Here is a 17,618-nt window from a genome sequence, read left to right on the forward strand (position 1 = left end):
TCATTCTGCTTTCGACAGCCAAACAGTGCACATCTCCAGCAGCCAGCCATTGTTTGGAGCGCTTGGATTTTTGTTGGTTTTATTTTCTTTCGTGCCTCACAGGCCTGAGGAAGACCTTTTAGGGTCGAAACGTTGCCTGAGGCACGTTTGATTTTTTTCAACCGGAAAACAGGTTTTTTTTGTTTTTAGGGATTTTCAAGCCCCGGTGCTCTCTTTTAGTTGTTTGCAGAATTTTTTATTTTTGTTTATTCTAAACAACCGAATACACGGTTTTCTTTTAAGGGATTTTTAAGCCTTCGGGCTCTCTTTTCGTTGTTTGGGACCGAATTTACGGTATTTTAGTTTAGGGATTTTTAAGCCTTTGGGCTCTCTTTTAGTTGTTTGGAACCGAATTTACGGTGTTTTATTTTAAGGGTTTTTGAAGCCTTTGGGCTCTCTTTTAGTTGTTTAAAAACAAGTTTGTTTTATTTCATTTATATTTACAATAGTAAATTAAAAACCACTCGTCATGGCGGACGAGTGGCAAGTAGTCCGCTACGGAAGGCGACGCCATCGTCCCTTCCTTGAGAACCCAGACAGGGATCGGGGGTTCTCCCGTGGGATGGCCCGTGCACCTTCCTTCTACCCTCGTAGGAGGAATCAATTCCCCTACCCTAGCCGGCCAGCGCCTCCCATAGGGAACTTCCGGTACAGGAACGCCCAGTCCCGCTCTTTTGCGGATGTGGTACGCCAAGCTTACCCAAGACCTCCCCGAAGAGGTCCTTCTCCACGGGGCTTAGGCAATGAGGTTAGGCGGCAACCAGCTGACCCTCAGTTTGGGAGACTGGTTCGAAAAATGCATGGGGTGATCAAAATGGTTCACCACTTGCAGAATGTGGCTCTGAAGCCTGGACAGACTACAGAGCCGAGAATGATTTCCAGAATGGTGGAGGTTCTGTCTGGAATGATTAAACCGGCCGCTCCAACGGAGCACACTTTGAGCCTGATTCAGGCCAATGCGAAGAACTGGGGTTATACCACTTGCCAGATTCTTATGGAGCACTATGAAGCTGGTCTGACGGATCTTTTGGAAGGGTTGTCCACCGTTCTGGTTCCTGATTGGAAACCTGCATTTGAAGTAGCAGTGCGTTGGGCGAAGCGGAACCTGTCGCGTATCACCCACACTGTTCTTGAGCATGCTGAAGCCCTGATTACGTCCATTGCTGAGGAGGGACAGCAAGGACAGGCTCAGGTCCCCCAGCAAACGGAAACCCCGGCTCAGCCCGAGGCTCCACAAGCCCGTGGAACTTCCACAGCTACGATGACCGCTCCTAGGGTTTCAACCTTAACTGCTACTTCAACTGAACGTGGAGATTCGGGTAGACAGCAAGGTCCCCGGCAGAGGCCCAAGGTCATGGTTTCGGCTGGAACCATGACTGATTTACGGGTTCAAGATGAGGATTGGCCTCAGGTTGGAAGTCACGCGGAACCTCCGAAAGAGCGTCGGAGAGTCAGACAACGCCGTGACCAGGAGGCCTTCCTGGAAGTTATCGCTGAAAGCGCGGAGGACCGGGAGGAGTCTGAGGCGCCAGTCTATCGTTCAGAGCACCCCGAATTGGAGGCTCTGTTTGATGAAATGCAGAGAGAGGAGGAAGCGGCTGAAGCAGCGGCGGCTGCCCTGCACTCTTCTGCACAAAGTGAAGACCTGGAGCACGCCGACATGCAGATGTCACCTGTGTCACAGATATCTCAGGTTGAGGTCCACCGAGAAGAAGACTCTGCACACAGTGATGATCTGTTTGAGGACTCCTTCGATCACTTCACTTCTCCAGAACCGCCGAGGTTTAGGGTGAAGCACCATCCAAACACTCAGCGGAAGCTCACAGATTGGTCGTTGGAGGTTGAGAAAAAGTGGCTCATTATGGGCGATTCGAACGTTTGTCGGTTTCCAGACTTCCTCACTAGCAACCTACAGGTGGATAGTTTTCCGGGTGCTCATTTTCGACACGCACAGGCATTAATGGAAAAAACTACACCACCTCCAGATTTAGTGGTGGAAAAGATCATTTTGTCCTTTGGCATTAACAGTAGGGCGAATAAGTCTAAGGAAACCACAGTGAAGAATCTGCAGGGGGCACTTCGTTCTGCGAAGAGGAAGTTCCCCTATGCGGAGATATGGGTACCACTGATCAACTTTTCGCCAAACCTCCCAACAGAGGAAAAGGAAAACCTCCAGACCTTGAATGAGCATCTGATCAGGAACATGCCCTACATCCCCCTCTTACCGGAGGAGGATTTTGAGACCGAGCTGGATGATGTACACTGGACCAGTGACACTGCAAGGGCAATGTTTGAACATTGGATGGTGACGCTAAACTCTGCTGCCCCTTGAGCCTGGAACGAGAGGGGGCGGAAGGCTCGCAGTCCGTTCAGGCTCAGGAAGTAGTAGTTTTGGCAAAAAATTTCAAACTTACTGACTCACAACGTAGGTTGCTCAGTAAGGGGTTGACATATGTCCCAACCCTCGACATAGGCAAGGATGGCAGGGACCAATTTCAGTTAGATATGCAAAACTATCATAGGAAGCTCAAATTGGCAACCCATTATAGGAACTCTAAAAAGCGAGACATACTTCCTTTCATTGGCCCTTCCATTTGGGAACCTTCATGGAATCTGATACCAACCCCAGTCCAAAATTTAATTGATACGGATAGAGACGTTTTTAGAACACATTATAAATCTCAGAATGAGAAACCCAATATTTCATGGCAGGAAGTAAAAGCGCTACGGGAGCTAATTAAAACGAAACATATGGTAATCAAGCCAGCTGACAAAGGATCGGCTGTTGTCATAATGAGTAGGGAACAATACATGTTTGAGGTGGAAAGACAACTTAATGATCCGGTGTATTATAGAAAATTGGAAAAACCTATGTACATGGACACAGTTCCCATGGTAATTGACATATTGGACACACTAAAAAAGAAGAAATTCATAAATGCGAAGCAAAGACAATACTTGATTGGCAAATTTGAGCCCAGGGAGAGGAGATTTTATATTTTACCCAAAATTCATAAGGAGCCGCATAAGTGGACAGTCCCATTTGAAATTCCTCCCGGCAGACCGATAGTTTCGGACTGTGGGAGTGAGACATATTTGATAGCGGAATACTTAGACTATTATCTTAATCCCTTGTCCATTACTCACCCTGCCTATGTCAGAGATACTTATCATTTTATTGAGATTGTAAAGAGTTTAACCCTCACGTCTGATTCCGCCTTCTTCAGTATGGATGTGGATAACCTGTACACCAATATTCCCATTGAGGCTGGAATCAATTGTGTTAGGAAGGTGTTTGAAAGGAATCCAGACCCCAAAAGACCAGATCAGGAACTTTTAAAATTACTAGAAATTAGTTTAACCAGAAACGATTTTGTCTTTAATGAAAAATATTATCTTCAGGTGAAAGGCACGGCAATGGGCAAACGATTTGCACCGGCCTATGCCAACATCTTTATGGCCAATTGGGAACAAGAAGTTTTAGCCAAGTGTGAGACGAAGCCGAAATGTTATCTTAGGTATTTAGATGACATTTGGGGTGTCTGGACGAAGTCGCGTGAGGAATTTGATAACTTTGTGCAAATCCTCAATACACACGATCCCTCAATTACATTAAAAAAGGAATTTGATGAATATTCAATTGATTTCCTAGATACCACGGTCTTTAAGGGACCGGATTTCTTACAGACACATAAGTTAGACATTAAGGTGCATTTTAAAACAACGGATACACACGCATTACTCCACAGGAGGAGCTTTCATCCGACACACTGTTTCAGAGGGATTGTGAAAGCACAGCTCTTACGGTTTGCTCGGATTTGCACAAGAAGAGCGGAGTTTCTTGAAGCAGTGAGGACACTCTTTAAGGCCTTGAGGAACAGAGGTTATCCCAGGTCATTCCTACGGGACTGCTTCAAAACCTTTAGGGAATCGAAGGCGTTGGATGATCGGAATATCATACCACTAATTACGTCTTATTCGAGCACTTCCAAGATTCTAAATGGGAAGTTTAAGACTAATTTCGATACGGTTCCGGATGTCCAGCAATTTCTTCCGTCATCTAAGGTTATCTCAGCCTATAGACGGAATAAGAACTTGCGGGATTATTTGGTTAAAGCCAGGTTACCCTCTCTAACCGTGCGGAAACCACAGCTATTGGAATCCCAATTTGTCAGGCTTAAGTTTGTTAAGAGCGCTGATAAGAAAGTTTTTCGGGTTGAGCAAGGGTTCAGCACCGACTCAAAAAATTGTATATATGTTATCTTTTGTTCAAAGTGTGGTGTTCAGTATGTTGGAGAAACCAAGAACACATTGTCCACACGTATGATGCAACATCGATACAATGTGAAGAGAAAGAAGTCAACGGACACTCTTTTGGTTCAACATTTTTTAATTCATGGCGAAGAAGCGATGAGGATGGCTGGCCTGCAACGGAATGTAAGCTGGACGGATTGGGAACGTAAAAAGAAGGGAAAGTACTGGATTTATTTATTAGGTACTAAAGACCCATCTGGCCTAAATATGCAAATTTAGTTTAATTTCCAATTTGACCCAACTCCGGATCCCAGTTCTTTGTCCAACCCTAATTGAAATGTGCCCTGGTCTGGTCCAAATTTCTATTATCCCATCCCCTTATCCCCAATCCGGATCCTTTTCCTAACCCTAACCACTCCCCCTCTTCCCCTTTACCTCCTATCCCCTCCCACTACCTTTCCCTAACCCCAACCCCTTCCCTTCCCTTCCCCTAACCCTAACCCCTCCCATGTTCCCTTTCCCTAACCCTAACCTTTCCCCTTCCCCTAATAACCCCAATTGGCTTTCTGTCCAACCCTAATATCAGGTGGGAATATTTAAATATTTTAATCTTCTGAAAAGGGGTTGAATTAATGACAGTAAATTCATTATTGTACTGTCAAAGTATAAATATACAATTATACACTCAAATATTAAAAAGGCACTCACGCTTATAAATAAATAAATAAATAAGTTAATTTAAATAGTGTATAATTTCAATTCATGTTGTGTAATTCATCTTAGTGTAATGTCAAGCCCTAATTTTAAAAGGACACAGGGAAACTGGAAAAACATTTAAAACGAACGGTTTAAATCGCACAACAGACCAGAGGATATAAAAGGAGCGCAGGCAGGAGAGAGAGCTCATTCTGCTTTCGACAGCCAAACAGTGCACATCTCCAGCAGCCAGCCATTGTTTGGAGCGCTTGGATTTTTGTTGGTTTTATTTTCTTTCGTGCCTCACAGGCCTGAGGAAGACCTTTTAGGGTCGAAACGTTGCCTGAGGCACGTTTGATTTTTTTCAACCGGAAAACAGGTTTTTTTTGTTTTTAGGGATTTTCAAGCCCCGGTGCTCTCTTTTAGTTGTTTGCAGAATTTTTTATTTTTGTTTATTCTAAACAACCGAATACACGGTTTTCTTTTAAGGGATTTTTAAGCCTTCGGGCTCTCTTTTCGTTGTTTGGGACCGAATTTACGGTATTTTAGTTTAGGGATTTTTAAGCCTTTGGGCTCTCTTTTAGTTGTTTGGAACCGAATTTACGGTGTTTTATTTTAAGGGTTTTTGAAGCCTTTGGGCTCTCTTTTAGTTGTTTAAAAACAAGTTTGTTTTATTTCATTTATATTTACAATAGTAAATTAAAAACCACTCGTCATGGCGGACGAGTGGCAAGTAGTCCGCTACGGAAGGCGACGCCATCGTCCCTTCCTTGAGAACCCAGACAGGGATCGGGGGTTCTCCCGTGGGATGGCCCGTGCACCTTCCTTCTACCCTCGTAGGAGGAATCAATTCCCCTACCCTAGCCCCCCACCCACTACCTTTTCCTAACCCTAACCCCTTTGCCCCCCTCCCCCCTCCCCTTCTAGCCCTAACCCTAAGGGAGCCCTAAAAAAACCTAAACTAAGAGAACAGAGGACAAGAAAAGTCAGAAAATAAAGGACAGAGTATAAAAAGAAAGGATTTACAGGAAGGGGGTGCCATAAACGAGAAAAATACAGAACAAAGGACGGGATGTCGAAAGAGAAGGGGGTGCCATTGAATAAAGTAAAGAACACAAGAGAAATAAAGAGAAATAATAAAGAACAACAGAATGAATAAAGAACAACAGATATACAAAGAGAAAGATAAAGAAAAACAGAGAGAATAAAGAACAAGAATAAAGAAAAACAGAAATACAAAGAGAAAGATAAAGAAAAACAGAAAGAACAAAGAACAACAGAAAAAGATAGAAAAAGGGAGAGTTAAAGCAGAAAAAACTGAGAACAAGAAAAAAACCTAGGAAACAGAAAAAGTTAAGAAAAACAGAAAGGAAAAAGAACAGTATAAAAGGCCCAGAGTGGCGAAACAGAACACAAAAGCGGGTGGGCCAGCCTGAAGAAGGCTAAGAAAAGCCGAAACGTCGCGAATGGCCCAACCCCAGTGCACTACACCCGCTTAAGGGTAATTTTTTGATCAGGGGGCACCAACACCAGTCCCAATGATGGCCCGTGCACTCAGGTTCCGGCATAGCCGGGCCTGCTCTTTCCCCACACCTAACCCTAACCCCTAACCCCCAACTTTATCTTCCCCTAACCACCTCCCACTCCTAGCCCTAACCCTAACCTATCGTCCCACCCGCTGTCCTATATCCTAACCCTAACCCCTTCCCTACTCCTACTCCTATTCCTAACCCTAGTCCCATCCCCTTCCCCTTTCCCCCATCCCCACTATTTTGTTAAATACTTGGTAAAAAAATATATGTAAAAAAATATGTAACACAATAAATAAATAAATAAATAAATACTTGTCATGAATGTGTAAATATTGAGTTTAAAAACTTTTGTGTAAATAGTAATTTTATTTTATATATATGCGCACCATTTAGTTCATATCAGTTCATATGGTGTAGGTTTAATTCATTAAAATCCTGTGGGTAAGGTTTAAAAACGTTTAAAATCATTTGTACTGTGGGGTTTTCTTTTTCTTTTTCTTTTTCTTTTTCTTTTTCTTTTGGAGCCAGAGCTTATTTAAGGGATGAGCCTGCAGGCCAGGCTCATTCTTTCGCTGCCCTTTGACGAAGACAGTCGCTTTTTCTGCAGCGGGCTTATTTTGGTTTTGAGTGTGCCCAGGCCTGAAGAAGACCACATTTGGTCGAAACGTCGCCACAGTGGCACACGATTAATTTTTTTTGAACCCTTTTCAGGGCATTTTTGGTTTTTCAGAGTTTTATTTTCTTTTTTGATTTTTCTAAAAAATAAAAAGCTAAAAAAATTAAAAAAAACACAAAAAACAACAAAAAAAATATTGAAAAAACTTTTACTTAGCCCTCCATCATGGCTGATGAAGGGTGGCAGCAGGTCCGCTATGGGAGGAGGGGTCGCTCCCGTATGCGGCCCGATACTTATCGACCCCAATCTCGAGACCAGGACTGGTCTTCTTGGGACCGGGGAGGGAGGGGCCCAGGAGGGAAGGACCGTGCATTCCTCGGTCCCCCCCAGGGGGGACGGGGCCATAACCAACGTCCTAACCCTAACCCCCCCTTAAACCTTACCCAAGTACTGAATCTGAAGCCCAAGTAACCCTAATCCCAGCTAAAACCTAAAGCCTAACCCAAAGCCACATCTCCTTTCTAAATTTACTCCCCAAGTCGGGTTGAGTCCTCCCCAAGCAGGGTTGAGAGTTTGTAGTAAAAGCCAAGTCGGCATTAGTAGGAACCTAAAATTGGAAGAGAAAGAGGACAGATGTAGGCCAAAAGGAAGGGTAAAGGGCAGAGGTCAAGAGAAGGGAAGAAAAGGATGATGAAAAAGGAAAAGTCAAAGGGGAAAGAGGAGAAGACTGGAAAGGAAGAAAGAAAGAAAAAAGGAAAAATGAGAGCCAAAAAGTCTGGCAGAATTGGAAAAAAGCAAACAGCTAAAAAAAGATATTACAAGAAAGCCAAAGAAAGCCAAGGAGGCGGGATCAGAGGGGAGAGTATAAATAGGAGCCTCAAACCGAGTGCTCTTCAGTATGCCCTCGCCTGAGGAAGAAGAAACAACTTCAAAACGTCGCGACAAGGGCATACTCATTTAATTTTTTCTATTTTACGTTAGTTTGTTGTTTTAGTTTGTTATTTTGGGGGATTTTATTTCATCTTGTAATTTATCTTTTATTGGTTTTCCTTAGAAACTCAAATTAGAGAGAACTGAAGACTAAATTAAAAACCACACAGAAAACAAATTGGGATTGAAAACACTTTATTGGAAACAAGCCAAAATAACGGAAAAATTGGGAACCTGCAAAAAAAGAATACCTACCTGGGCAAACCTGTAAAAAAGAAATACTTACCATTCAAATTAAAAAACAATTATGGAGGTAGAGGGATGTGAGACTGCGGACCATCGGGGTTGATGGCCCGTGCACCACCTGTTCCTCCTTCGGGAGGGACAGGCTCTTTTCTTCAACCCTAACCCCCTAACCCTTCCCCTAACCCGTAAAAAGAAAAAGAGAGAACCCAAGAAAAGGGAAAACACATAGAGAAAAAAAGCAGTGAAAGACAAAGAGAAATAAAGACAAAAGGAAACACAGACAGAAAGCAAAGTGAAAAGACAAACAAGTCACGTAAAAAGAAAAAGAGAGAACCCAAGAAAGGGAAAACAAATAGAGAAAAAGAAGTGAAAGACAAAGAGAAACAAAGAAAGGACACATAAGTACATTATTAAAACACAAAACAAAATTACAACACTAACCTAATTACGGGTAATTTTTGGAAACGGGATAGGGACATCATTACCGGTCCGTTGGACGATCACAGCCTCTTGGGGCATGCTATGGGGGGCCTTGACGCCCGGGATGGGAGCAGGTATGGACAGTGCATTTGGAGCCCGGCCCCCTTCGGGGACCGGACTCCCAACTTTGATTTTCCCTTAACCACTTTTGACCCTATATTAGAATAACCCTCAACTCCAAACTCCACCCTCCCTCCCTCCCTCTCTCTCTCTCCCTCTCTCGTTCTCTCTCTCCCTCTCTTACCCCTCGCTCTCCCTTCCCCCCCCCCCCCCCCTCCCCCATCTGGGGCTGATAACAATGTAAACCTCATGTTCAGGATACTAACATAATCCCTTTTTCAGGGCACCAAGGTGGGGACATGGTTCCTTGAGCCGGGAGCAGGAATGGCCTGTGCATTGGGACCCGATTGCCTTCGGCAATCGAGCCCCCATCTTATCTTCTCCTAACCAGGGGGGTCCCTAAAAGAAAAAAACGCAAAAAAAAGCAGAAAGACAGGAAAGTCAGAAATGAGAAAGAACAAGTAGAATACAAAGGACAAAAAGTCAGAAAAATAGAGAACACAAACATAAACAACAAAGGACGGGATGTCAAACTTAAGCAGGGGGTGCCATAAAAACAAACAGAGAGCTTAAAGATAAGAGAAAGAGAAATAGAAAAACAAATAAGAAGAAATAGAGAAAAAACACGTATACGAAAAAGGACGGGATGTCAAAACCAAGCAGGGGGTGCCATGAAAACAAAGAGAAATGTAAAGAAAGAAAAACAAATAAGACAAAGAAGAGAAATAGAAAAACAAATAAGAAGAAATAGAGAAAACAAATAAGAAGAAGAAATAGAGAAAACACGTATAAGTGGAAAAGAGAAAACACGTATAAGTGGAAAAGAGAAAGAAAAGTATAAAAGCCAAGAGAGGCAGAACACAAACAGAAGAAATAGAGAAAACACGTATAAGTGGAAAAGAGAAAACACGTATAAGTGGAAAAGAGAAAGCAACAAAGAAAAATAAGTAAGAAATTAAGAAAAGTGAGAGAAACAGAGAAAGCAACAAAGACAAACAAGTAAGAAACTAAGAAAGAATTTTTGAAAAACACAAATAGAAAAACCTAAAAGAGGGAGGAGTCAACTAAAAGTATAAAAGCCAAGAGAGGCAGAACACAAACAGACAGAAACACATTGGGCCAGCCTGAGGAAGGCGAAACTACGCCGAAACGTCGCGAAGGCCCAATGAAGTGCGCTAAACCCTAGACATGGGTAATTTTTTGAACCAGGGCAGGGACACCACCACCCAGCCCCATCGATGGCCCGTGCACCCCAGGCTACCAGCTTGCTGGTGGCCTGTTTCTTACTCAATCCTAACCAGGGGGGTCCCCTAAAACACAAAGAAAAACGTAGAACACAAAGACAAAGAGTCACAGAAAAACCAAGTAGGAAAACAAGACAAAGTCACGTAAAAAAACAAGTAGGAAACAAGGAAAGGACATAAAAGGAAGGGGGTGCCAAAATCATAAATATGAATAAAGATCAAAGGACGGGATGTCAAAACAGCAGGGGGTGCCATGAAAAACAATAATATAGAAAACAAGTGGAGAAATGAAGAAAAGTAGACAAAGAGAAAGTCACGAAAAAACAAACAGAGAAAGAAAAGTAAGAAACAAAGATAAAGACAAAGAAAGACAAAGAGAAAGTCACGAAAAAGAAACAGAGAAAGAAAAGTAAAAAACAAAGATAAAGAGATGAAAAGTAAGAGAAAACATAAGTACAGTAAGACAAGGAAGTCACGTAAAGAGAAAAACAGTAAGAAAAGCAAGTAAGAATTTTTAAGAAACATAGTAAGACAAGAAAGTCACGTAAAGAGAAAAACAGAAAGAAAAACAAGTAAGAAACACAAGTTGGAAACCCAAGAGTGGGAGGAGCCAAGACAGAGTATAAAAGCCAAGAGAGGCACAGACAAGACAGAAGTCAAACAGACACAAGAGAACACACATTGGGCCAGCCTGAAGAAGGCACAGATATGCCGAAACGTCGCGAGGGCCCAATGATGTAAAATGCGCATACACCCAAGATGGGTAATTTTTTGAAACAGGGCAGGGACATCACCACCCAGCCCCATTGATGGCCCGTGCACTTCAGGTTGCCAGCTTGCTGGCGGCCTGCTTATTTACACAAACCTACCCCTAACCCTCCCCTAGCCCCGCTGCACGCAGCCGCGAGGAAACAGTCACCTGAGAGCCAACAGAGCCCGTAACCGGACATGACCGCTACCCCGGGTTGAGCCCCCCAAGGAAGATGCCTCCGGGGAACCCCCCGACGCCCTAAGCCTGTCCCTACCCCCACACCAATCACAACAGTGAAGGCGGAACCAAACTATGACCCCCCACCCCCACTAGGTGATGGAGCTGATCAAAGGAGCCCAGAGCAATTGATCTGATGTGGTGGCAGAGGCTGTATCAAGACTAATGTAATCTAATAGATAATTTCTATATTGGTTAGAATTAAGATTATTTTTATTTTTCCAGTTCATGAGGACTGTTTTCTTGGCTATGCATAGGGCAGTGAAAACCATATGGGCGATATTCTTTTCTGAAATGACATTATCTAAGCTGCCCAACAAACACACTAAGGGGGAAGTTGGAATGTTACATTTCAGACACTTCGATAAGTCTTCACATATCTCGCGCCAAAACTTCTGAACTGGTGGACAGAACCAAAGAGCGTGGATATAATTGTCCGGTGAATTGGTTTGGCAGTGTGAGCAGTTGTTGGTAGACGTAAACCCCATCTTGAACATCCGATGACTTGTATAGTGCACTCTATGTAATATTTTGTATTGAATTAATTGAAGACTGGGATTTCTAATTAGATGAAAGGTTTTTAAGCAAATCTGAGACCAGAAGTTTAGGTCTAAGTTAACTGATAAATCCGCTTCCCATTTTGCAATAGGAAGTGATATTGATTCATCTGTTTTAGAAAGCATTCTGTATATTTTGGATAGTAATTTGGGGGGTTTAAGAGTAAGAAATTGAACCACACTTGGTGGTGTTTGTAGTTCAACTTGACCCGGTTTCAATTGCTTTTTTACTATGGATTTAATTTGTTGATATTCTAAAAATCTTTTCTTGTTGATCCCATATTGTGTAACTAGTCCGTCAAATGAAATAAATTCTGTTCCTTCTAGTATATGTTCTAAATATTTGATTCCTTTACCACTCCAATCTGAAAAGTTTATCATATTATTGTTTTGTAATATGTCAGGGTTGTTCCAGATAGGTGTACGTTTGCATGGGATTAATGAAGACGCCGTCAATTTTAGAAACTCCCACCATGCTGTCAGAGAAGAGTTGATGCTGATGCTTTTAAAGCATTCATGTCGTTGGATGTTTGAGCTGATAAATGGTAGGTCTGAGATCTACCATTTGCTAATGTTACTGAATCTGGGGAAGCTCCGCGATAGGCACCACACGAAGTAACGAGTAACGACCCTATCTAAATCCCAGTAACGACTAACGCGTTCCTGATTTTGGCATAATAACTAGTTACTGTGCTCGTTACCACAATAATAACGTAGTTACTGTAACGCGTTACTTAATAACGCGTTAGTCCCAACACTGGTCCTGACACATCTCTAAAATATCGTCTGCATACAGAAATAATTTATGTCCTCTCCCTGCTCCGTTCACACCCACAATACTTGAATCTTCCCTAATTTTAATAGCCAGGGGTATTGTCAAAAGTGTTAATTTAACACTCAAAAGAGTGGACACATATAGACACTTTCTAGTGTCAATTTAACACTGGAGATTTTGCAGTGTATTTGGCGGGCAAGGCGCCTCCAAAAAAGGGGCATAGGAAATTTTTAATTAGGGTCTGCAGTGTTACATTTACTAAGCATTCGAAGTTTAAATAACTATATTATTGTATAAAAATGCATTGAAAATGCACTGCATATTACAATAATAGTAGTATTGAACATACAATTATGCGTTTTCTCCTCGGCCATTTTCATAAAGGTCTTGCGAAATGCATTCTGGGATATTTAGCTGTACCAAGTCCACACAAGTCACCGCCGATGCATGCTCGATAAAACGGGCGGAGCGAGAACACATCCAGGAATTTTTCACGTTCTCGCCTTGATGCGTACTTCGAATTGGAACAGTACTTGGTCTCTGACTGATGACGTATTGCCAGTACATGAGAACGCAAGTACGCATATTGAGACAGGCCCCTTGTCTCTTTAGTTTTCTATTTTTCACATGTGCTCTGAATAAAGGATTTGATTGGCATCATATGAGATCACTTACAAAACATGTCACTGGTCTGTGTTTCTGTAGCAGATTTCAAACGGTTGACTGCGTTGTGACGACAGACACAGACTGGCTGGAAACTGGATTTATTTATGTATTGTATATATATTTTTTTATTTATTAAAAAAAACTATATACAATACAGTTTTGAGAATGTTCACACTCAGTATATTATATCTCAGCTACATTTCCAGTATCCACTGACTGCTGTAAAGACAAAGGGAAAGGCTGTGCTGATGAAAACAGCCTGACTGTAAATATGAGAAAGGTTGTGCAGAGTAAAACAGAAATGGTCTTTGGAATTGCAGTAAAACATCTGGGTCCATAAAAAATGGCATCTGGTTGTGGAAGTTATAAGTTATCCAACAGGGTGAATAAACTGACCTATTGGCTGCCTAGGGTTGGGTTTCTCCACTTCAACATTCAGGGTTCTAGAGCAAGCAGTTGTTCTGCAGTATGTGGGAGAAACTACAAGCGTGATTTGTAACTGTATTCTCACAGATGGTGTCCTGCAGGTTTCACACCTGAATCAGATGATTAGTTCATTACCAGGCCTCTGGAGAACTTTCATTTATCCATTTAAATCAGCTGTGTTGGATCAAGGGCACAGGCCCCAGCAGGACACCGGCCCTCCAGGCCTGCAGTTCCCACCCTTGCTCTATACAGACAAAAACAACATTTGTGATAGAGCTTAACTTTGTGGCCTCAGAGCCTCCTCTTCTTCTTCGTCTTCAGAGAAGTGAGAGAGATAATAGTGGGAACACTGATGTAAAATAAACATCAGGGGAGCAGTTTTATTTTGATCTGACTCCAATATTTTAACTTATGTAACAACTGATAGAGCATTGACCAGTCAAGGCTGATTCACTATTCTTTGGTTTAATCCCTTTTTTCTCTGCTCAGTCACAGAATCTGAACGTGTGTGAAAACAAGAAACACTTCCTGTCTCAATTTTAATCCGGTCATTTCCATGGGAACTGATGTTCTCTATCATTGAAAATAATTGACTCTGTAAATCTGGCAAAATAAACAGAAACATTCCTGCACAAACACACTTCCTGTTGCTGTTCTTTTATTAAGCCACTCAAATGGGACAAACAGTCCAATCCAACAAGGAGCAGCCCTCGAAGAAAAGACAGGGCACATCAGATACGTTCTTCTGAAAGAAGCCAACTGCCACATTCATTATAATTACCAGTGCTTCCATGAGGAGAAACTGCTCACACTGTAATAAACAAAACCTGCAAACTTCAGTATAAAAATGCGATTGATTTCAGAGACTGATCAAAGTTTATTATTGATATTTAAAACTTCATCATAGGTTTAAAGTGGCAAGGAAGATGAGAGCAGCTTCAGAACAGTCAGCTTGATGAAGATGAGGGTCTGGTAATAATGATGAAGATGAGGGTCAGGTCCTGGGACTGCGCTGCACCCTTTGGCGGTACTCTGGTAGGTGACGGAGGATCCACGCCGCAGGAGCTAGCATGGCCGCTGCAAACACCGACATGACGAAGAAACTTTGCTGTCAGAAAAAAAACAAGTGTCACTATTTTATGATTACTGGATGGTTATTGGCTGATATTGATCTGTTAGTGTTTAATGATAAGTTAGTGGCCTTTGACTAGTTAGTGAGTAATTCGATACAGAGACTTACCGCAGCTCCAATCCTGTTTCGAGGAGGTTTACTGTAGATTGCCCTTTTCATCTCCTTCACTACATGATTTTGACGAGTCAGAGCTGAAGAATTTCCCGTCATCCTAAACGCACGGCTCACCGTCATCACGGTAACAACACCTGACCACCAAGTGGCATGTGAAGCTGTGCAATTGGTTGTTGTTCAGCTCCCGTTCAGTCACTCGACGTGCTCGGTGAAAGACGCTCATCGAGACTGAGGCTGAAATTTTCAGGAGAAAGCAGAGGAGGAAGAGGAGGAGCAGAGGGGAGGTCTGCCTGATGGAGCTGCAGATTAGATTTCCTGCGAAGAAAAAGAAGAGGAGTGATGAAGGATAAAAGGTAGATGTTTGGTTTGATGTGCAGAAACAGACCTGCAGGCTTGAACCTGCTCAGCATCAATTAAGTTTTGTCTCACTAAGAAGCTGGAGCAGCTCGATTCACTTTGTCACAATACTGTTTTTTTATCCTTTCTTTTATTGAATTTCACGTTACAGATTACTTTACCTGTTGTAGTTTGTTACTCTTTACAGTAGTCAGATTACAGACTGTATAAAACATAACAACTAGTTTGTTTTGTCTCATTAAAGCTTTCCTTCACTCCCAATACAAACAAAGAGATTTGATTTGAAATAACATCTGCAGTCCATCACTAACGTCTCTGTCAGTAATCAAACTCTGCTGCTTCTCTTTCCTACTACTTTAGAGTTACACAGTGTGTTCTGCTGCTCAGCTCGTATCAGGACACAATTTCAATTCCTTCAGGTTAAATATTTTATTTGCTCCACAGATAAACTCAGAAAACATCTGAATATTATTAATGATCATTTTACCAGAACAAGTTTACTTTCCTCCAGGTTTTCATTGATCTTTCTTTTGTAGTTTGACTGTTTTTCATTAATTTTCTTCACTTTTATTTTCTGCATCTTCAGAAACATGTTCCAGTTCACTCTCTGCATCTGCAGATGTTTTATTTGGATCTCCATAAGCTGAATCTTTTCATGTCCTCTTGTCTCTGGGTTCAGGTTACCAGCCCGGACTTTTGGAAAAGGACAGAGTTTACAGATCAGCTTAAAGCAGTGTTTATTGTGCTGTTTGTAAACTTCTGTTTATTAACATTTGGCTGACCTGCTCAAGTGGCAGAGCAGGTCAGCCACTAATCAGAAGGTCGGTGGTTCGATCCCAGGCTGCCTCCTGGCTGCATGCCAAATATCCTTGGGCAAGATACTAACCCCATGTTTGCCTACTGGTGGTGGTCAGAGGGCCCGGTGGCGCCTGTATCCGGCAGCCTCGCCTCTGTCAGTGCGCCCCAGGGCAGCCGTGGCTACAATGTAGCTGCCATCACCAGTGTGTGAATGTGTGTGTGAATGGGTGGATGACTGAATGTAGTGTGAAGCGCTTTGGGGTCCTTAGGGACTATAAAAGCGCTATACAAATGCAGGCCATTTACCTGAAAGTTTTGGACAGCTTATTTAAAGGACTCTTTATATCCTGGTCACTAAAGCGGACACATGACAGTTTATGTGTTTAATGTCCTGAATTAAAAAAGATGGAAGTGAAAGATTTTTGTTTTTTATGAAATGCTGATCATAAATTCATGGATAAATCACATTTTTAAAGATATATTAAAGATAAAATCAGTTCTCTCAATCAGACGTTAGAAAGGTAATAATGAATTAATGGGTTACTAATTTGTTTTCTCTGGTCCCAGTCGCACCAGGAGTGACATGTTTACCTACATGCTCTCCATAATTCGCTGTCTGTCTGAGTGGTGTCCAAAAAATGATGTGGTCCTTAATTCGGAAATTTGGATAATTCAGAAACCTTCTGTGGAAACACTGGTCTTCTTGGGAGAGAAAAGACTGTGTTTCCTTCCAAAGCACCAAAATAAAAGACAATGAGAAGCTCACAAGGCCACATTGTTGCTCCTGTGGAGGAGCAGCAGTAGTAATCTTCCATTCCACCTCATTACTCTACACTCGTTGTTATCCATCAATCACCTTACTCAATTTCATTATCTAGATCATAGGTGTCAAACTCTGGCCCGCGGGCCAAATTTGGCCCGCAGCCTAATTACATTTGGCCCGCGAAGCCATACCAAATATTATATTATACAGCTAATGTATATATTGTTTAGTATTAAGCTTTGCTTGTTCCATATTCAGTTTTTCAGCAAAACGTGTTTGAGTCCATAAGAAAAGATTCATTCTTATATCTGGAGGAATAAATATATTTCAATAAATATTAACGTTAGCCCGCGACTTTGTTCCAGTTTTGAATTTTGGCCCACTGTGTATACCCCTGATCTAGATACTTAAATGATTAGTCTCAAAGCTGACTTTTCTCTGAAAATGTAAAAGCCACCACTTTCATCACAGTCTGGATCTTGTTCTGACGTACAGCATAGAAACTGAACATTTATTCAAGTTCCCTGCATACCCTCGTCGATCTGCACGGCCCACGACCCCTGTACAGGAAGTCTGTCCTGCCTCTCTGATTGAAAGTCCTAACCTCCGGTCCCATGACATCTGCCCAGAGTTCAGATGGAACCAGTGTGGGTGAGCATCCTACCTCCAAATGGTCCAGCTGTTTTCTTCACTAACACTGAGACAATAAGCAGACCTGAGTAGCCTTGAAGGTCAAACCCTATCAGTCCCACCTGTTGATGGTAGATCAGTCCCTCTAGAGTCTCTGTTGTAAAATTAAGTTCAATTCGCTTCAGTTTTATTTATACAGCGCCAAATCACAACAATAGTGGCAACAATCATATGCCCTATGAGCAAAACCCTCCGGCAGAGTCAGGCTCAGGGAGGGGCGGTTGAGCTAGTTTCAGTACATGATGTGATACATCA

This window comes from Rhamphochromis sp. 'chilingali' (genome assembly GCF_963969265.1).
Source record: "Rhamphochromis sp. 'chilingali' genome assembly, chromosome: 18".
Taxonomy (NCBI): domain Eukaryota; kingdom Metazoa; phylum Chordata; class Actinopteri; order Cichliformes; family Cichlidae; genus Rhamphochromis; species Rhamphochromis sp. 'chilingali'.